General features: G+C 46.9%; 2 long non-coding RNA genes across 2 annotated transcripts in view; one reads left to right on the top strand and one right to left on the bottom strand.

Moving 5' to 3' along the window:
- Positions 1-15,746, bottom strand: part of LOC140213537 (uncharacterized) — a 38,119-nt gene extending 22,373 nt beyond the window's left edge. Inside the window, exons 1-2 of the long non-coding RNA XR_011890397.1 lie at positions 15,483-15,746; positions 14,626-14,735 (exon numbers count right to left, since the gene is read on the bottom strand). This is a non-coding gene — a long non-coding RNA (uncharacterized lncRNA). The remainder of the gene's footprint in view (positions 1-14,625; positions 14,736-15,482) is intronic.
- Positions 15,747-15,866: 120 nt separating this feature from the next.
- On the top strand, positions 15,867-17,396 carry LOC129388344 (uncharacterized). Its single transcript, XR_008615313.2, has 2 exons — positions 15,867-15,987; positions 16,677-17,396. It is a non-coding gene; the product is annotated as an uncharacterized lncRNA (long non-coding RNA).
- Positions 17,397-20,009: the final 2,613 nt, after the last annotated feature.

Below are 20,009 nucleotides of genomic sequence, written 5' to 3'. Positions count from 1 at the left end.
AACCGTTACTAACTGTGAATCTGCTTGGATTGAGTTCAGTAACTTCTTTCTTGCTCAAGACAGCAAGAATGTCATATTTGGCTGTATTTGCCGTTATCCTTCATCGTTGGTCTGTCAACGAATGCTGTACCAATTTTGATCATGTTTTACTTACTAAATTACCAGGAAATAAAAAAAATGTTGTTATAATGGTTGGTGTACAAATTAATTTACTCGATGAAACATCACCCATCTGTACTAAGTATACTTGTTTATTCCATAGCTAAGAATATGACTGCTCAGCTGACATTCCCACACGCGAATTCTCTAATGGTAAGAGGCCCACTGATTGATCACTCTCCTGACCTCTTTCATTCACCAGAGGCCAAGGTTTTGCACATTGACATCAGTGATCCTTACCCCTGTTTTTACGCATCAATTCTAATGTACGACCTTGCCCACTTTCACATACTAAATGTGTTCTTGACAAAGACGGCTTCATAACTGTTGCTGCTAATACATATTAGCCTAAAATGAAATCACTAAGCGAACCACAGAAAGTCTTCTCTGCATTTTTTTCACTAACTACACCAGACTTACGAAACTCCCCTCCAAAAATATAAGGAGAAACTGTTGCATTTTCTCACAATTTATGGAGACCACAGCAGTTATAGCAGCATTGCGCAAACGGGATAAGTTAAAGAGGAAAACTCAGAAACAATCCTTCAACAAAAACTTACGCACCCGATATAAGAGCTTCTTTAGCACTCTCAACTGTAAAAGAAAATCAGCTAAACGATTGTCTTGTGAGGAAAGAATTTTCCAGGTGGCTAATAACACTAAAACAAATGGGAGATTGGCGAGTGACGTCACTCCCCACGTCGCAAGCTGTCGTCGCCGCAGCAACTTGCGAAACAGTTTTATTTGCCGGAAAACGTATGTGGGAAGCGCTGCGTGCTTCCCATTGTTATCTGGAGCGCCTCATCATCAATGATGTGGTTTGGATGCTTTTTTTGTGCTCGTTCTTTATTGAAACGAATGGCCTGCTGTATGTTGTTTCTGTGACACCAAAGAATGTGTCCACTTTTCGCTTCAATTGCTGAATGTTCTATTTTTAATCACTGAAGGTTTTCTTTTCGTGAGGATGCGCAGCGAGAAAGCACGATGATGATGATGATGATGATGACGACGACGACTACGACGACGACGACGACGACGACGATGATGATGTGTTTTATGGCTCAAGGACCAGGTATGGCCAAAGAGCGCCACGACAAATCGTGCAGAAAAAAGAATCTGGACCAACTAGAGGCTAACAGCTTCGCTCTAAAAAAGGAACTGAACAATTCCCAGTTAAAGTCGCTCTTTAGGAGTCCATTGAGATATTTCGAGCTTGCCCATGCGCATACAGTAGGGGGCACTGCATATTACCCTCGTCGCAGTCTGGCACCAGGTTCGTTATTCCCTGTGTAAGCGCCGCTTTGTGTTTGTCTCACAATTACTCTGCTAGGCTTTGAGCGGGATCGTTCAGGCATTTGAGCAGGACCATGAGTCTTGACTATACTCTAGAACAGTGTAGTAGGAGCAATTCTACTGAGCATTCATGATTATTTCTATTGGCATGCACATTAAGAGATTCGTGGCACTCTCATATATATATATATATATATATATATATATATATATATATATATATATATATATATATATATATATATATGTATATGTATCACTGTTGATGTAATTGAGATTTCGACGGAATACTGCGTCGTATGGTGAAAATATACGGATCCCTCGCACTGTGGAAATCGATGCATGCGAATTTTGTATGCCGTTTGATTTCATTGATCATAATCAGCGGCGACGTTAGCGGCAACTGTGTAATTTCTTAAGCGTTTAGTCGAATACGAGAGTGATGGGTTGATGTTAAACGTCACCTTGCGTACACCATTGCTATTTGTCATCGTAGTCCACAGAACACACAGGGAGACGTGCTTGCTTGAGGCGTTCTTATGCGTCATTGTTCGTAATGTCTGATAGCGTTGAGCATTATCGTTACCGCACATGGCACATCGTGTCGTGGCAGAAGCGTCAAAGTTTAATTGAATTACGGGGCTGCGCGTAATTCAAATATTTATTAGAACTGCATGTAAACATTGCATAAGTACATTCGCGGTCGGCACCACGTTTCGCTACGTAGCGAATACGCTCCCGTTCCACGCGACGCATCTTTTGTGCCTCGGTGTCCTGGCATGTTGAGTGTGGGCTTCGGAGCCACTTTTCTGGCGCATGTTTACATTCTCATTCTGCACGTGTGGCCAGCACGCTGTTGGCGCGCCAGCTCCAAGCACTCTGTTCAAGCTATGCACGATTGTAATGTTTACACTATCACAACCCAGCACGCGACCTCCACAGCCCAGCAAATGCATTTTGGACGCATAGGAAAGCAAGTGGAGCAGGTGCAGTACGCAAAAATTGTGAAACGCTGCCGTAGCGGCTGCGGCCGGATTATTATTATTATTATTATTATTATTATTATTATTATTATTATTATTATTATTATTATTTAATCACATCAACTTTGGGACGCGGCGGTGACAAATAGTCGCCTAGCCTGCTTGATTTACTCAGGTATGTTATACATGTTTTTTTATCTAGCATTTTTATGTACCTCTCCTTAATCTTTCTTTTCCTTCAAAATCTACCGTATACCGCAAGCTATGACTGTCAGAGATCCCGTCGTATCGACCTCTTCCCTGCTTTTCTTTCACCAATAATTTAAACGCCTCTTGCTTATCTCGACTACTGACAGGTTGACGCTGCCGTCCACTTTAAACCCAAGCGCTTCTGGAAGGTGCACGTTACCTGCGGTTCCCACTGGGTGAATCCCTTCGCATCCCATTATTGCGCGGACGAGTGGAGACGAGCGCCATCTGGTGGTGTTGCAAGAAACCAAGAGGCACGCGCGGAAAGACCATCCCAGGAGCAGCGTCCGGAAAGACGGGAGAAGGGGCAAAGAAAGCTCTTTAATATAATATTAGAGCGCAGGTCTTAGGCGCTCGTTCCTGGGTTGAGCTTCGCCTTACCTCGGCCTAACCGCGCAAACACGCTCGAGCCACTGCTCGTGCGTTTATCGTCGTCTTCTTCCACAGCTTGCTCCGATTTCGCTCATCATACCAGCCCTCCCATATACTGCCCCTCTCCCTGTGAAGGCGCTGACGGCACTGGCCTACTGCGATTCGGGGCGGTGATTTCGGCGTCGTATTCTTTGCCTCAATATAAGGTGAAACAAAGACATGTATACAGCTGCGCTCAAACTTCGCATTAGGGAGTATCGTAAGCATCGCACATATTGTCTTTAGTAACAAAGTAGTTAATCAACTATAGACGAACATTTCCAGCGCCTGTATGCGGCCGTTATGTTTTTGTTATGACAGTTATGATGATCAGTGGGGACTGCAAAAAGGGCGCGGGCGGTAGGGAGCAACAATGCCTTTGTGGTTGGTGGTCGACTGCGATGTCTTGTTCCCAAAGCGCTGCAGCTGTCATCCTGTATGTGAATGCCGGTAAGTGTGTCCCCTGTAATGCGATCACATTTCAGATCACAAAGTTATACCATAGAGATAATTTAGTCAGAGCACCAGCTGTGCCTCCGTCTGCTTCAATGGGCGTGCAGCGTCATCTGCTTCACTGCAGTTGCAACTTTGTAAAGCTTTCTGCATGATTTCAGTAATTATACGTTTTCTTCTGGAAGGGGGGGGGGGCAGGTTTCAGGCACTATTTGAAAGATACTAGCCGACATCTAGGACGCTTTACTTCTGCTTTTTTTTTTTTTTTGATGACAAGTATCATATTTATGCAACGCGCTACCGCGATACATTGTGCTGTATTTTCACCCGACTTTGTCATTTAGATCGTCGCGTCTTAGCATAACACCAAACGATAGCAGTGAAATAAGGTTATTTGCTACGGTTTGCGCGTTGCGTGCAGTCGTAGGGAAAGGACATGCTCGTACGTGTTTATGTCAGACTTTGACAAGAAGGAAGTGTAAGCAGCATTCCATACTGAGCGGACACACTGCAGCAAGTGCAGTGAGCACGAAAGAGAAGCATTACCCAAGCGCTTTATTATTTTCTCCCTCGCAGTCAATAGAGAGCACAGAGTAATTTGCGTATCCCTGTACCACTTAGCTTAAGGGTGCACCACCCCCCGCAGGGGCGTCTGCGTCAGCAGACGTTTGGTGTGTTGCGACACCACGGACCCGAGCACACGAGGGTTGGACCCTCCCGCGTGTAGCCGTGCGCGGCTTAGCCGTGTCCGGGGAAAGGGGGATCCTGGGGGTTGAGCCGATGCCGGGTGTTTGGACCTTTAAGGCCCCCCGGCGGAGGCAACACACCTCTTTGGCCTCTGCTTCACGTAGACGGCACCCCCGGACTGACCCACCCGGGGGAAATCGGTAGTTGCCTTTTCCTGTCTCTCTCTCCCTACAACCTTCGTCTTTCCCTTACTTTCCACCTTTCCTGTCTTCTTCTGGCTTCTTTTCATTCCGATTTTTTCAGGCAGCAAGGGTTAACCTTGTGTGAATAGCCAACCTTGGTTATTTCATATTTGGTTATAGTGGTAATGTACAGCTGGCGTTTGCAGGCAGTGTTTCACAGGTCCTGCAGCGTCCCCTTGTAGGACTCCATGGTGGGTGGCTGGCGTTACTGCCGAAATATCACATATATTTATGGATAGCTCCTTTCCTCAACTCCCTGATCGCCCTCAGAAAAGAGGGCGCACCGATGAAGTCTTTCAGTTTTTCGGACGCCAAGTCCACAACTTCCCACGTTTCCATGTAGTTCACTCGGAAACACCAGGCAAACCAGTACGCACCATTTCACCTTTCATTGTATCAAAGACCCTGACTGATGTTTTTGGAGCCGGTTATAAGGCGACCAGGATGGCAAGCGGTGATCTCCTCCTGGAGCTCCGCGATAAGAAGCAATACGAGAAACTGCCTAAGCTAGTGTCATTTGGGGATCACCAACTAACAGTAACCCCGCACCGTACTATGAACACCACCCGCGGCGTTGTGTCGGACGATGACTTGCTCGAGCTCACTGAGGCTGAGCTCTTGGAGGGCTTCAGTGAACAGAATGTAATCAATGTCAAAAGAATTAAGATGAGGCGAGATGGCAAAGAAATCCAAACCAAGCACTTGATAATCACCTTCGGATCAAGTGTCCTGCCCGAATCAATCGAGGCAGGGTATATCAAGCTCCGTGTTAGGCCATATGTGCCAAATCCGCTCAGATGTTTCAAATGCCAACGTTTCGGCCACAGTTCGCAGAGCTGCCGAGGCCGTCAAACCTGTGCAAAGTGCAGTGCCCATGAACATACTTCTGAAGCTTGCAAGAACACTCTCTATTGTGTAAATTGTGAAGGGGAGCACGCCGCGTACTCGCGTGCGTGCCCATCCTGGAAAAAAGAAAAGGAAATTGTAGCAGTTAAAGTAAAGGAAAATATAAGTTTCAAGGAGGCACGCAGGCGAGTATCGTACCTGCCCAAGAAAACCTTTGCCGAAGTGGCGCGTCAGGGGGCAGCGCCACAACGGCCTCCGGCAACTGTCCGACCCACAGGCAGTGACTCGGCAGTTACGCCATCTGCCCCCGCGGCGGTTGCAGCTAGCGCTGCTCCGTCGACCCAGAATGAGGGACCATCGACCCCGAAGGTGGCCGCCGCCGAGGCTGTCCCAACCTCCCCGGCCCCTTCCAGCGCTGGCAACAGCCGGCGCAGCCAAATCCCGCAGGGTGCCCCATCGACCTCTGGGCTGGTGGGCGCAGGGGTCTTGCCCTCCAAGGCAGGACTCTCTCTTGTAATTTCTCGCTCGCAAGAGCACGTGTCCGGTGCCTCACAAGAGGCAATGGACACAACACCTATCCTCAAGGCGCACCAAGCGCCTAAGGAGCGGCGAGGCTCCCTCGAACGCTTCAAAAAGGGCAGAACTCCCGTTACAGGGCCTCGAAAGAGCTCTGTAACCTAAGACATCACCACCGTTTCCGTAAACACAGCACCAAATTTTTCTTTAATATGGATACACAAATCATTCAATGGAATGTCAGAGGTCTTCTTAGGAATCTCGATGATCTACAAGAACTCATCTACCAACACAATCCAAAAGTGCTGTGTTTACAGGAAACACACTTAAAATCCAAACACACAAACTTTCTCCGACAGTACATAACTTTTCGTAAAGATCGCGATGATGCTGTCGCATCATCGGGCGGTGTCGCCATTGTTATCCATAAGAGCATTGCGTGTCAACTTCTCCCGCTACAAACGCCTCTCGAAGCAGTGGCGGTTCGAGCTGTCCTCCTAAACAAACTCATCACCATTAGCTCTCTTTACATACCCCCACATCACAAATTAACGAAACAAGAATTTCAATCCTATATAGATCAATTGCCAGAACCTTATGTTGTTCTCGGCGATTTCAATGCGCACAACTCCCTGTGGGGCGACTCTCGTACAGACGCGCGAGGTCGTCTCGTTGAACAGTTCCTTTTCTCTTCTGGTGCTTGTCTTCTGAATAAGAAGGAAGCGACATACTATTCTCTCGCAAACAAAACATTTTCTTCAATAGATCTTAGCCTAGTCTCCCCGTCACTACTGTCTGAACTTGAATGGGAAGTAAACGACAATCCTTACGGAAGCGACCACTTCCCTATACTACTAAGAACATATAAAGAACACGAATGTCTACCACAGGCTCCCAGGTGGAAAATCGATACAGCCGACTGGGAGAAATTCCGAACTCTCACCAGGATCTCATGGGATGACATGTCCTCTTTAGAAATTGATGCTGCCGTTCAGTATTTTACAGCCTTCATTATAGATGCCGCGTCTAAATGCATATCTGAAGTAAGTGGTTTCGCATGCAAACGGCGCGTCCCGTGGTGGAACGACGAGTGTAGGACCGCCCGTAAGAAACAAAACAAAGCGTGGGGGTTGCTACGCGCCTCTCCCACTGCGGAGAATCTTATTAACTTTAAAAAAGTAAAATCTGAAGGAAGGAGAACGCGCCGACAGGCCAGAAGAGAGAGCTGGCAGAAGTTTTTATCGGGTATCAACTCTTATACTGAGGAGGGGAAAGTCTGGAACAGGGTTAACAGGATAAAAGGACGACAAACTCATTCACTTCCTCTAGTAAATACACAGGGCGGTACACTGAAAGATCAGGCCGACTCACTTGGGGAGCACTTTGAGAGTGTATCAAGCTCAAAACATTATTCGCAATCCTTCCTAAAATATAAACAAATAGAAGAATGCAAGCCACTCGTCAATAAATGCCGACAGAATGAACCGTACAATTGCCCTTTTAGTGCTGCTGAGTTGAAAGCTGCCTTGAGCGCATGCAAGAGCTCTGCACCGGGATCCGATAGAATCATGTATGAAATGCTCAAAAACTTACACAATGACACGCAAGTAACACTACTTACACTTTTCAACACTATCTGGGACGCAGGGTACCTTCCAACGGCATGGAAAGAAGGCATTGTGGTCCCTGTTTTGAAAGAAGGGAAAGACCCTTCTTCAGTGGCAAGTTACCGCCCGATAGCCCTCACAAGCTGCATGTGTAAGGTATTTGAAAAAATGATAAATCGGCGACTCATCCATTTTCTTGAACAAAACAAAATGCTTGATCCCTTTCAGTGTGGCTTCCGAGAAGGGCGCTGCACAACCGACCATCTTGTACGTATTGAAGGACATATTCGTGACGCGCTTGTACACAAACAGTTCTTCGTATCGATATTCCTCGATATGGAGAAGGCGTACGATACGACCTGGCGCTACGGAATCTTGAGAGATTTGTCAGAAATGGGCATTCATGGTAATATGTTAAACGTAATAAAAAGCTACTTGTCCAGTCGTACCTTCCGGGTGAAAGTCGGCAATGTGCTGTCACGTCCTTTTACACAAGAAACTGGTGTACCCCAGGGAGGCGTGCTCAGTTGCACACTTTTTATTGTTAAAATGACAACGCTTCGTGCGTCCTTACCACCAGCCATCTTGTATTCCGTCTATGTGGACGACATTCAAATAGGCTTCAAATCCTGTAACCTCGCAGTATGCGAGAGACAGGTACAGCATGGCTTGAACAAGGTGTCAGGGTGGGCAGAGAAAAATGGTTTTAAAATCAATCCTCAAAAAAGTTCTTGTGTGCTGTTTACAAGGAAGAGAGGCCTAGTTCCGGATCCTTGCTTACAAATATGTGGACAACAGATTCCTGTAAACAAAGAGCACAAATTTCTAGGTATTATACTCGACAATAGACTCACTTTCGTCCCACACATTAAACAACTCAAAGAAAAGTGTCTGAAAACAATGAACCTAATGAAACTTCTATCCCAGACTACGTGGGGTAGTGACAGGAAGTGCCTAATGAATCTGTATAAGAGCCTCATCCGGTCACGATTAGATTATGGTGCCGTGGTATATAACTCTGCCGCCCCAAGCGCGCTAAAGATGCTAGACCCGGTTCACCATCTAGGCATCCGTTTAGCCACGGGCGCTTTCAGAACAAGCCCAATTGAAAGCTTATATGCCGAATCGAATGAATGGTCTCTCCACCTACAGAGATCATACAACAGCTTTACATATTTCCTTAAAGTACGCTCTAATCCTGAACATCCATGTTTTGATACCGTTACCGATATGACGTGCGCTACACTTTTCAGCAACCGTCCCTCCATAAGACAGCCTTTTTCGCTGCGTGTGAAGGAGCTTAGCAATGAAATGCATGTCCCACTCCTCGAGCATCGCCTAATGCACACAATCAAGCTCTTACCTCCCTGGGAGTGGCAGGTGATACATTGTGACATATCCTTTATAAAAGTTACAAAGCACGCTCCTGAGGCTGAAATCAGAATGCATTTCCTAGAACTACAGCACAAGCACTCCTGTGCAGATTTCTACACAGACGCTTCGAAGTCAAATGCCGGGGTATCCTATGCAGCAGTCGGCCCATCCTTCTCGCAATCCGACGTACTGCATCCCGAAACAAGCATCTTTACGGCCGAGGCCTACGCATTACTCTCTGCCGTGAAACATATAAGAAGATCAAAACTGTCAAAAGCAGCGATCTATACAGACTCCCTAAGCGTCGTGAAGGCCTTGATGTCAGTCTATACACACAAAAATCCTGTACTTAGTAAACTCTACACCGTCTTGTGTAAAGCGTACATATCTAACCAGCGTATCATTATATGCTGGGTGCCTGGCCACAGGAGCATTGAGGGTAACGTTCTGGCGGACGAAATGGCCACGTCAATCGCATCGCAAACTGCTAACCCTACCGCTGCGGTGCCTGTCACAGATCTGAGGCCTTTCTTGCGAAGGAGATTGCGGAACCACTGGCAACGCATGTGGGACGCGGAAACGAATAATAAGCTCCACCTGATAAAACCACAGTTAGGATTCTGGCCCTCTACTACAAAATCGCGCCGAACAGATGTCCTATTCTGTCGGCTCAGAATAGGACACACGTTTGGCACCCATAATTTTCTACTAACCGGAAGTGAGCCTCCAACCTGTGGTAGATGCGGGGAGAGGCTGACCGTGCTCCACGTCCTTCTGGAGTGTCGCGAAGCCGAATCTGAAAGAATGAAACATTTTTCCTTAGCTTACAGACAGCACATCCCTCTCCATCCAGTAATGTTCCTCGGCCCAGAACCGCTTTTTAACACAGACACAGTCCTAGGTTTTTTGAGAGATGTGGTCCTACATGTTATTAGCCCCATGCATTCCTAGCGCTTCCTCTCTTTAGAGGACGCCGCTGGGATAGTTGTACGGTATAGCACATGCCTCCAGACCCTTGTGTTTCAAGGGCTCTAAGGAGGCAGTAGTGCTCTGGCATTTCTTATAATCGTGATATATTTTACTTATCGTATCATTCTTTTTATATGCATCTAAATTTTCATAGAAGAAGTCATACGTCATCGCCATAATTTTATCATACAGATTTTACGCACTTTAGCGCGTATATTTTAAGGCCTCTTTACAGCCACCTCACACCAACTTCATAGCAATCATAATTACACCGCAAACTCATTACCACAGACATGGCGCTCTTTGGCCACACCTGGCCCTTGCGCCATAAAACTCCACACATCATCATTAAGGGTGCACCACCTCTGTTAGGAACGAGTGAAGATGCTTCTCGTGTTTCCGAGTGTAGGCATCGCTCTCGACCCGCCGCTACGGCTTAGTGGCTGTGGCGTTGTCAAGTGCTTGACCAAACTCGTCTGGCGAGGAAACATATTGGTGCCAAAAAACGTGCACTCGCCAAAAATAAAAGAAAAATAAAGAACGGACGTTTTCGGTCCCGTACGGGTCCCTTGATCATAATAAAGATGTGAGCATGGATTTGCGCGGCTAAGCACGAGGTCGCCGGATAAAAGCCCGGCCGCTTCAGCGGCCGTGCTTCAGCGGGACCGAAGTAAAAAACGCCCGTGTAGCGTGCATTGGGGACACGTTAGAGATTCACTGGAGGTCAAAAATTAATTAAGCGAAAGCAGGTTACGCAGAAGGTTCTTGAGCAGCCTTGAGACCAGCACGCAAAGTAAGCGAGCACACGTGGCTGGTGGTGCCAGATGATTGGTTCTTTTTTTTCTAGTGGCTTACATGAATTATCTTTTAAGATTAGACATTGTCAGATTCGTCGCTGTTGCCATGATGTCCATGCGGTGTCAGTTTATTTCCCGACCCGTCTTTTCGTCATGCTCTCCAGGATATTTGTGAATGCGCGTATTTTGGCGATATCTTCTAAATGCTTGAGACGCCTGCAGAAATTTTCGCTATCACCAATATACACCGATTCACCATCGGCACACAAAATTTCGTAGATCAGTCTCGGAAAACGTGCCCACGGGAGTGAGTCCGTCACGTTTACTAAGTAATAATGCATGCTTGCTGGCGCATTCGCTATCTGTGAGCCACGATTCCTAAAAAAACATGAGATAAGGCTTCGTTCACACATCGTGTTCCGTGCGTCCCTGCTAACGCTAACCTTGGCGTTCAACAACAACAACAACAACAAAAAAAACAATGAATAAAAACCGTAGTGCAAGATGCAATTTTGAGGCCTGCGGGGTTCGGTCGTCAGGCGTCTGATGACTAAACACTGTAGCTCTTAAAATCGTATCTAGCACGGTGTTTTTTTAATCTTTCTTTTCACTGAACCGCTTGGCTGACGTCAGCTGGGAATCCCTATATATGGGAGAGCGGTGCGCTTCTTTCTTAATGCTCAATCATTTCTCACTTACTTGGACGTCTGTTGGTAGTTCATTATGGATACGGTTGTGCTGCTGAAAAAGGGCCGGGGGCATGCATTTTTTCTCAGGTCACTTTCAACGGTCCGGAGCTTCCTCTTTCGGCTCGCTACAGTTGTTTGCAAACAATTGTTTTGTGTCTGCTGAGCTATCGAACAGGCCACTCAGCAATTGTTGGATGTTCGGTGAACTGACTCGAAGTGTAGGCATAGAGTAACATAGTAAATGACAAGAGTGGACACTCGAGCCGTTTCGCGGCCGAGCCATACAGTAACCTATAGACGGATACAACTTTTGAAAAAAGGGGGCGTTTACTCCTCCGACGCGGATGCACACGAGCATCCACCAATCGGCGCGCACTCTGGACTGACGTCATGAGCCGGACGGCCGGTGACCCCGCCGGCGAAGAAGATGGCCGCCCGCGCTTCGAACTGGGCCAAGTCGCGTCAGCTATGTGCTTCAGCGATAAATGCATTGTTCTATAGAAGTACTTTTTCAATAGCAACTGATTCATTTTAAACCTGGAAAACGAGCAGTAGATACGCCATGTACATGCGAACAAGCGCAGAAGCCCTGCAGAGCTGCTCTTTCTACTTTTGTCACTTGCAATGAAGCTAAGGAGCAGACGACCGGCAGCGTTCTAGAAGGCTCGGGGTTATTTTTCTGTCGCTATCCGGCATGTGCTGTAGCACATGAGAGCTCTACTAAACCAGTCATCAAAATACAAAAGTCTTTATTTATACCGAGACTTGCGCGTTTCAGGAGCACGATTTTTCGAGCGGGACTATTTTAGTCGCGGAGGCAATCGGCTGTCGCGCTTCGGTCATCTGGGCGGAGCCTCCCGTTTTTCTAAACTTGTATCCGACTTATTGGCCTCGAGCTCCACCACTGGAAAAGCTGGCGCCACCGTCGGCGTGACGTGCTAGGAGGGATCACGTGGACATAGCGGCCGCGTCGGCTGCTTCGGGCGCGCCGAAGCGAGCTGAAAACGAGTTTAAATTCGCTCGTACGCTGCGGTCCTCCTTTAGTGGCGAAATTTTCCCGCTTCGAGTGTCTCCTTTACAACGCTTGAAAGCACTACAATAGGTAGTGGCTGCCCTTGAAGGCGCGCAACATGGTAGGCTACTGCTCGGTGCCGCAGGGCCGGACGCACGTAACGGAGGCCGGTGTCAGCCTTATTCACACGTAGCCGCAGGACAAGAAGCTGCGTGAAGCTTGGCTCGCGAAACATAAAACCGGCAAACAGTCATCGGCTACAACTCGGGTATGCAGCAAGCACAGACGCGAGGAAGATTTCTGCTACGGCGCCCGGTCTGCGATGTTCTGAAAACGCGCACTGAGACGCTCGCCCGAGTCCGCTGCCCGACTAATGTCATGAAGGTTTGGTTATGAACTTGTCGATGCTATAGATACTGGCAAGTTCAGTGGAGTGGAAAGGCAGCGGTAAGAAGCACATCTTAAAAAACCATGGCATATGGTCATGTTTCGTGTTATGAATTAATGCACTGGATTACAAAAAAGGAGCAGCGGGAAATTGCACGCTGAGAACACCGATAAACATACAGTGCGACGCAACTCGAGAAATAATATTGAAAGGTCAAAGAATTTAGAAGAAAAAAAAAGATTGAATCGTCGCGACGGCACATCACAGTCCCCGTAGGCATCGAAGTCTCTACAATGAAATTATTTTTGAACAGCTCTGATAACGCCCACGCAACATTGGTTGCTTGTATACTGTCAAATGCTCATATTCTGCGGCCTGAAGCTCATGGCACGGTGCGATAACGCGCGCGCGGAGAAAGCGAAACAGTGCGCGGACAAGCATGCAGACGCGCAGTTGGTCGCTGCGAATCTACGCGATCGCTGCATTGAGGCTTCGTTCTATTACACTCCATTTAGTTATACAAACACTATAAGAACATATTTCACATAGTTTGATCTCAGCGTTTACCTACCTTTCACGCAAGAAGCCGGTTCGGGAGACTCCATCGCAGTGACCGCGCACAGTGGCGTTCACTGTACGTATTCGGTAAAGAGATAGCGTCTGTAAACGATTGTGTGCTTTCAGTTTGCCCAAGATTATTATTTAGACAGTAGGAAACTTCTCTCGTTTCGAAAGTACTTACAGAAATGTCCGGGAGAGCTCGCGCGTGGTGTCTTCAGTGAGCGCTGACAGCAAAACCTATGAGGAGCTCGCCACGTGATCCCTCATACTACGCCAGCGAGGCGCTTCCGATAGGTGGCGACTCCATAACTCCTCGCCGCCAATAGTATGCGTAAAGAGTGGCCACTCCCATAGGCGCCTGCGGCCAACTTTGGCTCTCAGCGCACCTAGCGGAATTGGCGGAAACGCACCAGCCTCCAAGACGGTCGCGCACGCCGCCGAGTCTCGGAGGCCCTAATTTCAGTTTCGTTTTTTTTTTTTTTTTTCTGACCCATAAACGTTGTTTCAATCGAGCGATTTCATGCAGGCGCTTGTGCCGCTGTTTATATGATGTGACGACGTGACGACGAGCGCGCAAAATGTTTCACTTCATGTTAGTTTCATTTAAATTCATATTTGCTGTTTCAAGCTGTAACTTAGCGCAACAATTATGCCAACTGTTGAGGAAGAAGAACTTTATCGCTTATGATATTGTACTTCTAGTAACTCACGCCAAAAGGTGTATCGTAAATAAATGTGCCATGTCCCTTAAATATAAATCAACTTGCTGCACAGTCAAGAACACGAAAATAGCAGCCAATTTATTGCAGTAAGGTTATAAGAGGCAGATACATGAAAACGGGAAGAAACTGTGAAATGTAAGTAATACGGGTGTCACACGGCGCACTTTTAAACGCGGTCAAGCCCAATCTGATTTGAATTTCTCGGTCGCGATTGCTTCTTTTACGAAAGCTGCGCGATGGTACCAATAGCAGTCGAGAATTTCGATCCGAATCGGACTTGATCGCGATCGAAACTGGTCGTGTGACACCGGTATAATGGAGTATAGTTGGAAATTAATGGCGTGATGGCAATAACTGTGCACAAGCAAAACACATAGACGACGTGTTGCAACTGTCCAGATAATGAAAAAGAAACAGCACATACACGCCAGCAATTAATCTGCTGTAAATTGGATTTTTTTTTAGAAGGAAAAAATATGACGTTCTTTCTTGTACTTCCGCGAAGGAGGGTGAACTAGGGTAGCAAAATTATGTGAATGGTTGCGTGCCGAAATAAAATGGCTGCAAATATAATTGAGCGCGCATCAACATCCCCATTTCGAATGCGTACGCCAGTGCGTCCGTCATTAAACAGCTGCCATTAAGCACTTTCTGTCAGGAGTCTCACCTGCTGTCTTCGAAGCCTTCCAATTGCCTTCTGATACTTGAATTTTTGCCCTTGAGTATGCATGATGTCCTTTAGGTGTACAGTGTATCGTGACGAAATCGTGGAGATTCCTGCAATACGTAGGATGACAGACAGAAGGTAAGCAATACTGGAGTCTTCAAAGCTATAGAATGCAGACGCTACGTTCCTTCGTATGAGCAATACTGGAGCATGGAAAGCTTTATAATGGACATACTGCGTTCCTTCATGTAATGCGTATGTTTTGGTTAAGGAAGCTCTGTTATAAATGCCAAGAAACAAGGAACTTTCTATGGTAACGACTCCATACACAATTAAAACATGAGAACACGTATTTTCAGCCCAATGCAGAACAGCTAACTAACAACGCTCGAGCGCACATAGCCTACTACAGAGGTTGAGAGAGAGCGCATTATTGCCATACTGCAAACATTGTATGTGTACCGCTTTAGAAATAGCTACATTTCTTTTGCAAAAGTAGAGCACTAGACCTTTTTCAGCATTTGCTGTGCGTAACATAAAGCTCTCTGCCCCAAACGGCATGTCTTCATAGGCCGCATTTCTTAACGTACCACTTTATTTTATTTTCTAACTTCGTCTTTGTATCCCACGCGCCTCGCAGCTCAGACTCTGCCGCGTCGCTGTTATCGCTAGCATCACCGCTCATTGCTGCGCATAAAAAAAGGAGAATGCGAAACGAAAGTCAGCGTAGCAAATGGGCAGCAGCTGTTCATGGCTGCAAAGCCGCCGTCACTCGTTCATGCGGCTAACAGTGAGATAATGAAATGCGAGGAGAATAAGTCGTTAACAACGTGCGGAAGAACTTGCTGTGGCCTTACCATGAAACGGAGACGAAGCAGACGCTGGCAGAAGAACCCGACAACGAACCTCAGGTGCATTTTACAGAAAGAGCTCGGCGGCGCGGCTTGACCAGACTTCGCACGTGTTGGATCGTGCCCCGTGGTCGTGCCATAGAATAAAGAATAAAGAAGCTGCTAGCCGCAGCCACAGCCGCATTTTTCTTGATGTGCTCTGCCACCTAGCGGATTCGGCGAAGCTCCATAGCTCGGCCGCGAAGCGGCTCGATTGCCCACTCTGGTCGTTTGCTATGTTACTCTATGGCAGAGCTATGGAGCTTCGCCGATTCCGCTAGGTGGCAGAGCACATCAGGAAAAATGTGGCTGTGTCTGCGGCTGAGGCTAGCAGCTTGACAGGCGGCACGACTCAACACATGCGAACCCTGGTCAGGTGCCGTCGTCGGGTTCTTTCTGTAAAATTCGCCCAAAGATCGCTGTTGGGTTATTCTGCCAGCGTCTGACCTTACTGATTCGTCGCCGTTTCGTGGTAAGGGCACAGGAAGTTCTTTTGCGCGTTGTCAAAGACTTATTCTCTTCGTATTCCGTTACGTCACTGTTGGCCGCATTAACGAGTGACGGCGGCCTTGAAGCCATAAACAGCTGCTGCCCATTTGCTACGCTGACTTTCATTTCGCATTCTTTTTTTTTATGCGCAGCAATGAGCAGTGATGCTAGCGATAACAGCAAAGCGGCAGCGTCCGAGCTGCGAGGCACGTTCGATACAATGACGAAATTGGAAAATAAAATGATTCGTTAAGAAATGCCGCCTATCAACACATGTCGTTCGGTGCACACAGCTTTAGGTTACGCGCAGCGGCTTCTGAAAAAGTACGGTGCTCCACTTTTGCAAAAGAAATGTCGCTATTTCTAAAGCGGTACACGTGCAATAATTGAAGTATGGCAATAATACACGCTCCCTCAACCTCTGTAGCAGGTTATGTGCGCTCGAGCATTGTTAGCTGTTTTGCATTGAGCTGAAGATACGTGTTTTCATATTTTAATTGTGTATGGAGTCCTTCCCGTAGAAAGTTCCTTGTTTCTTAGCATTTATAACAGTGCTCTCTTGACCTTAGATCAGAAAAATATGCATTACACAAAGGAACGCTGCATCTACATTCTAAAGCTTTGAAGGCTCCAGTTTTGCTTACCTTCTGCCTGTCGTTCTACGTGTTGCAGGAATCTCCACTATTTCCTCAAAATGCACTCTACAGCCAAAGGACATCGTGCATATTCAAGGGCAAATTTCCAAGTATCAGAAGACGATTGCAAGGCTTCGAAGTGAGCAGGTGAAGACCCTCAAAGCAGAATGCTTAATTGCAGCTGTTTAATGACGGACGCAGTTGCTTGCACATTCGAGATGAGGATGTTGGTGCACGCCCAATTATTTTTGTAGCCATTTTATTTTGGCACCGAACCATTCACAGAATTTTGCTACTTAATTCACCCTCCCTTCGCAGAGGTACAAGAAAAAGTGTCATATTTTTTTCCCTTTTAAATCCCATTTTGAGCAAATTAATTGCTGGCGTGTCTGTGCGGTTTTTTTATTATCTTGATAGTTGCAACACGTCTTGTATGTGTTTTGCTTGTGTAAAGGCATTGCCATCACGCCATTAATTCCCAACTATTCTCCATTATACCGGTGTCTCACGAGCAGTTTCGATCACGATCAAGCCCGATCCGGATCTAAATTCTAGGCTTCGATTGACTCCCTCACACAGCTTGCGCAAAGAACCAATCGCGACCGAGAAATTCAAATCGGATCGGGCTTGATCACTATTCAAAGTGCGCCGTGTGACATCCGTATTTTTTTTTGTATTTCACAGTTTCTTCCCGTCTTCATGTACCTACCTCTTACAATCTTGCTGCAATAAATTGTCGTCCGCTATTTTCGTGTTCTTGGCTGTGCAGAAGGTTTATTTATATTTTAGGAACATGGCACATTTATTTACGATAGACTTTTTGGCGTGAGTTACTAGACGTACAATATCACAATCGATAAAGTTCTACTTCCTCAACAGTTGGCATGAATGTTGCACTAAGTGACAGCTTGACACAGCAAATATAAATTTAAATAAAACTAACATCAAGGGAAACATTTTCGCGAGTTCGTCATCGCAACATATAAACAGCGGCACAAGCGACTGCATGAAATCACTCGATTAAGCAATGGTATGGGTCGAAAAAAAAAAAAAAAACTTAAATCATGGCTTCCAAGATTCGGCGGCGTGCGGCGACCATCTTGGAGGCTGATGGATTTCATCAATTCCGCTAGGTGTGCTGAGGGCCAAAGTCGGCCGCGGGCGCCTACGGGAGTGTCCACTCTTTACATTTACTATATTACTCTATGGTGTAGGTACGCGCCCGAGTGTGTGGTTTTCGGTACAAGCATAGGACGAGGGCAGTGAAAGTGCGCAGTAACCAGTGTTGTGAATGCAGCTGTCGTGGCATCAACGCATGGATCACACCCACAAGGTGGAGTGGCCACACTAAAGGCAATGAAAAGTTGTCACAAATAATAAAAAGGGGGAACCGCAAAAACCATAAATCACAATTGAGGCATTGCGTCCAACAAGTGACGTACGCATCTTAACTTCTTTGACGATGAACTTCCTTTTTTTTAAAAAATGAACGTCATTTAGGCAATCACGAGAATCTTGATGCTGCTGGAGTCATTTCAGCCTACTTAATTAATGCACGTTGGCCACTGCTTATGCATCGCAGACAAGAGTACTTGCAAAGCGAGTCTTCAGTAACTGCGTTGCTCGCTGCGAGATGCCGGCATCAGTCTCGCATCCTGCGCAGTACCATAAGATTGATCGAAAGGTGTGCTGCGGACCGATTATCCTTCGCCCAACCCCGTTCGTGTTGCAATTCGCTTGCCGTCTGCTAGGTTTATGGATTCGTAAAGTAGATGCGCCGGGAGTTAGAGCGACATCACAGAGGACTAAGCCAACCTGGCGCGTTTTCGTTGTTTTGCTTGTCAATTGAAGGATGGTGTGGCGTGCAGCTCGTCTGAATTACGCGTATGCGCTGCTGCATGCAGTCTGCATGATATTTCAGATTCTCATGCAGCATTCCTGCGTTAGGTGCTTAGAAAAATCTGTGCAGAGACATTAAAATAGTCTCGCAGTCTCCTACATAACAATATTTGATGTAGTGTTTAAGGTCACGTGGAAGTCTCTAAATGTATCATGGGTTCCAAGTCATAATTGTTCTTTAAAGTTATTCATTTAAGCTAGTAGAACTGCCACTTCAGTCCGAGGATGTTTTTATTGTTCGAGAAAGAGAAGGATAAAGAGAAGTCATCAGGGAAAGGCAGTAAGGAGGAGACAAAGGAGAGGAAAGACAGGGAGGTTAGCCAGTGTAAGTACCGGCTGGCTACCCTGTGCTGGGGAAAGGGCTGAAGGGAATAAAATGAGACAGAAGAAGAAGAGGGAAAAAATTGAAAAAAGAAAATTCACACAGTAACGCGAAACTACGCGCTACAACGTTCAAAGGCGGTCGCACAATTCGCATGTCCTTAAAAACTTCAACAAAGCCCTTAAGGCCTTGAGTGCCGAAGCCCGTCTGGACCAATGTCCTAGAGCTTTTTCCTCTGTAAAGGGGCGATTGTCCAGTTTTGCGAGAGCAGTCACGAGCACTTTTCTTTGCACTGCGTAACGGGGACAGTCACAAACGAGGTGTTCAATCGTGTCCTCGCAGCCGCAGGTGTCACAAGTAGGGCTGTCGGCCATTCCAATGCGGAATGAATAGGAGTTCGTGAAGGCCACGCCGAGCCACAGGCGGCACAGAAGTGTTGCTTCCGCTCGTGGCAACCCTGGTGGTAGGCGGAGTTGCAGACGTGGATCCAATTTGTGGAGACGTGCGTTCGTGAATTCACTGGTGTTGCACAGATTCTGTGTAAGCTCGCGGGCGAGGAAGCGAAGTCTTGTGGCTGCATCTGTTCTTGACAGCGGTATGGGTATAATCTGGGCACCACCATGAACCGACCGGGCAGCGTCATCCGCACTGTCATTTCCTGAAATTCCGCAGTGACCCGGTATCCACTGGTAGATGATGTTGTGCCCCTTGTTGATTGCGTGATGGTGGAGTAGTCGGATGTCTGCGACTAGTTGCTCATTTGGTCCATGGTTGAAAGGGGACATCAGACACTGAAGAGCTGCCTTTGAGTCACATAAGATGGACCATGAATGTGATGATTTGTGAACAATAAACTCCAGAGCAGCACGGATAGCTGCGAGTTCTGCAGCCGTCGATGATGTAATGTGAGATGTCTTGAACTTGAGGGTGACGCACTCTGCTGGAATCACCACTGCTCCAGCTGAACTATCAGAGGAGACAGAACCATCCGTGTAAACGTGGATGCGTCCTCTGTGCTTTTCATGTAGCACTGAAAGCATGGTTTGTTTGAGGGCGAAAGTTGACATCTCCGTTTTCCTTTTGATACCGGGAATAACAAGAAGAGCCTGGAGTGGATGGAGGCACCACAGCGGTTGAGATGGTCGTGCT

This window comes from Dermacentor andersoni, chromosome 10 (assembly GCF_023375885.2).
Source record: "Dermacentor andersoni chromosome 10, qqDerAnde1_hic_scaffold, whole genome shotgun sequence".
NCBI classification, from domain to species: domain Eukaryota; kingdom Metazoa; phylum Arthropoda; class Arachnida; order Ixodida; family Ixodidae; genus Dermacentor; species Dermacentor andersoni.
This window is presented reverse-complemented; position numbering and strand designations above follow the sequence as displayed.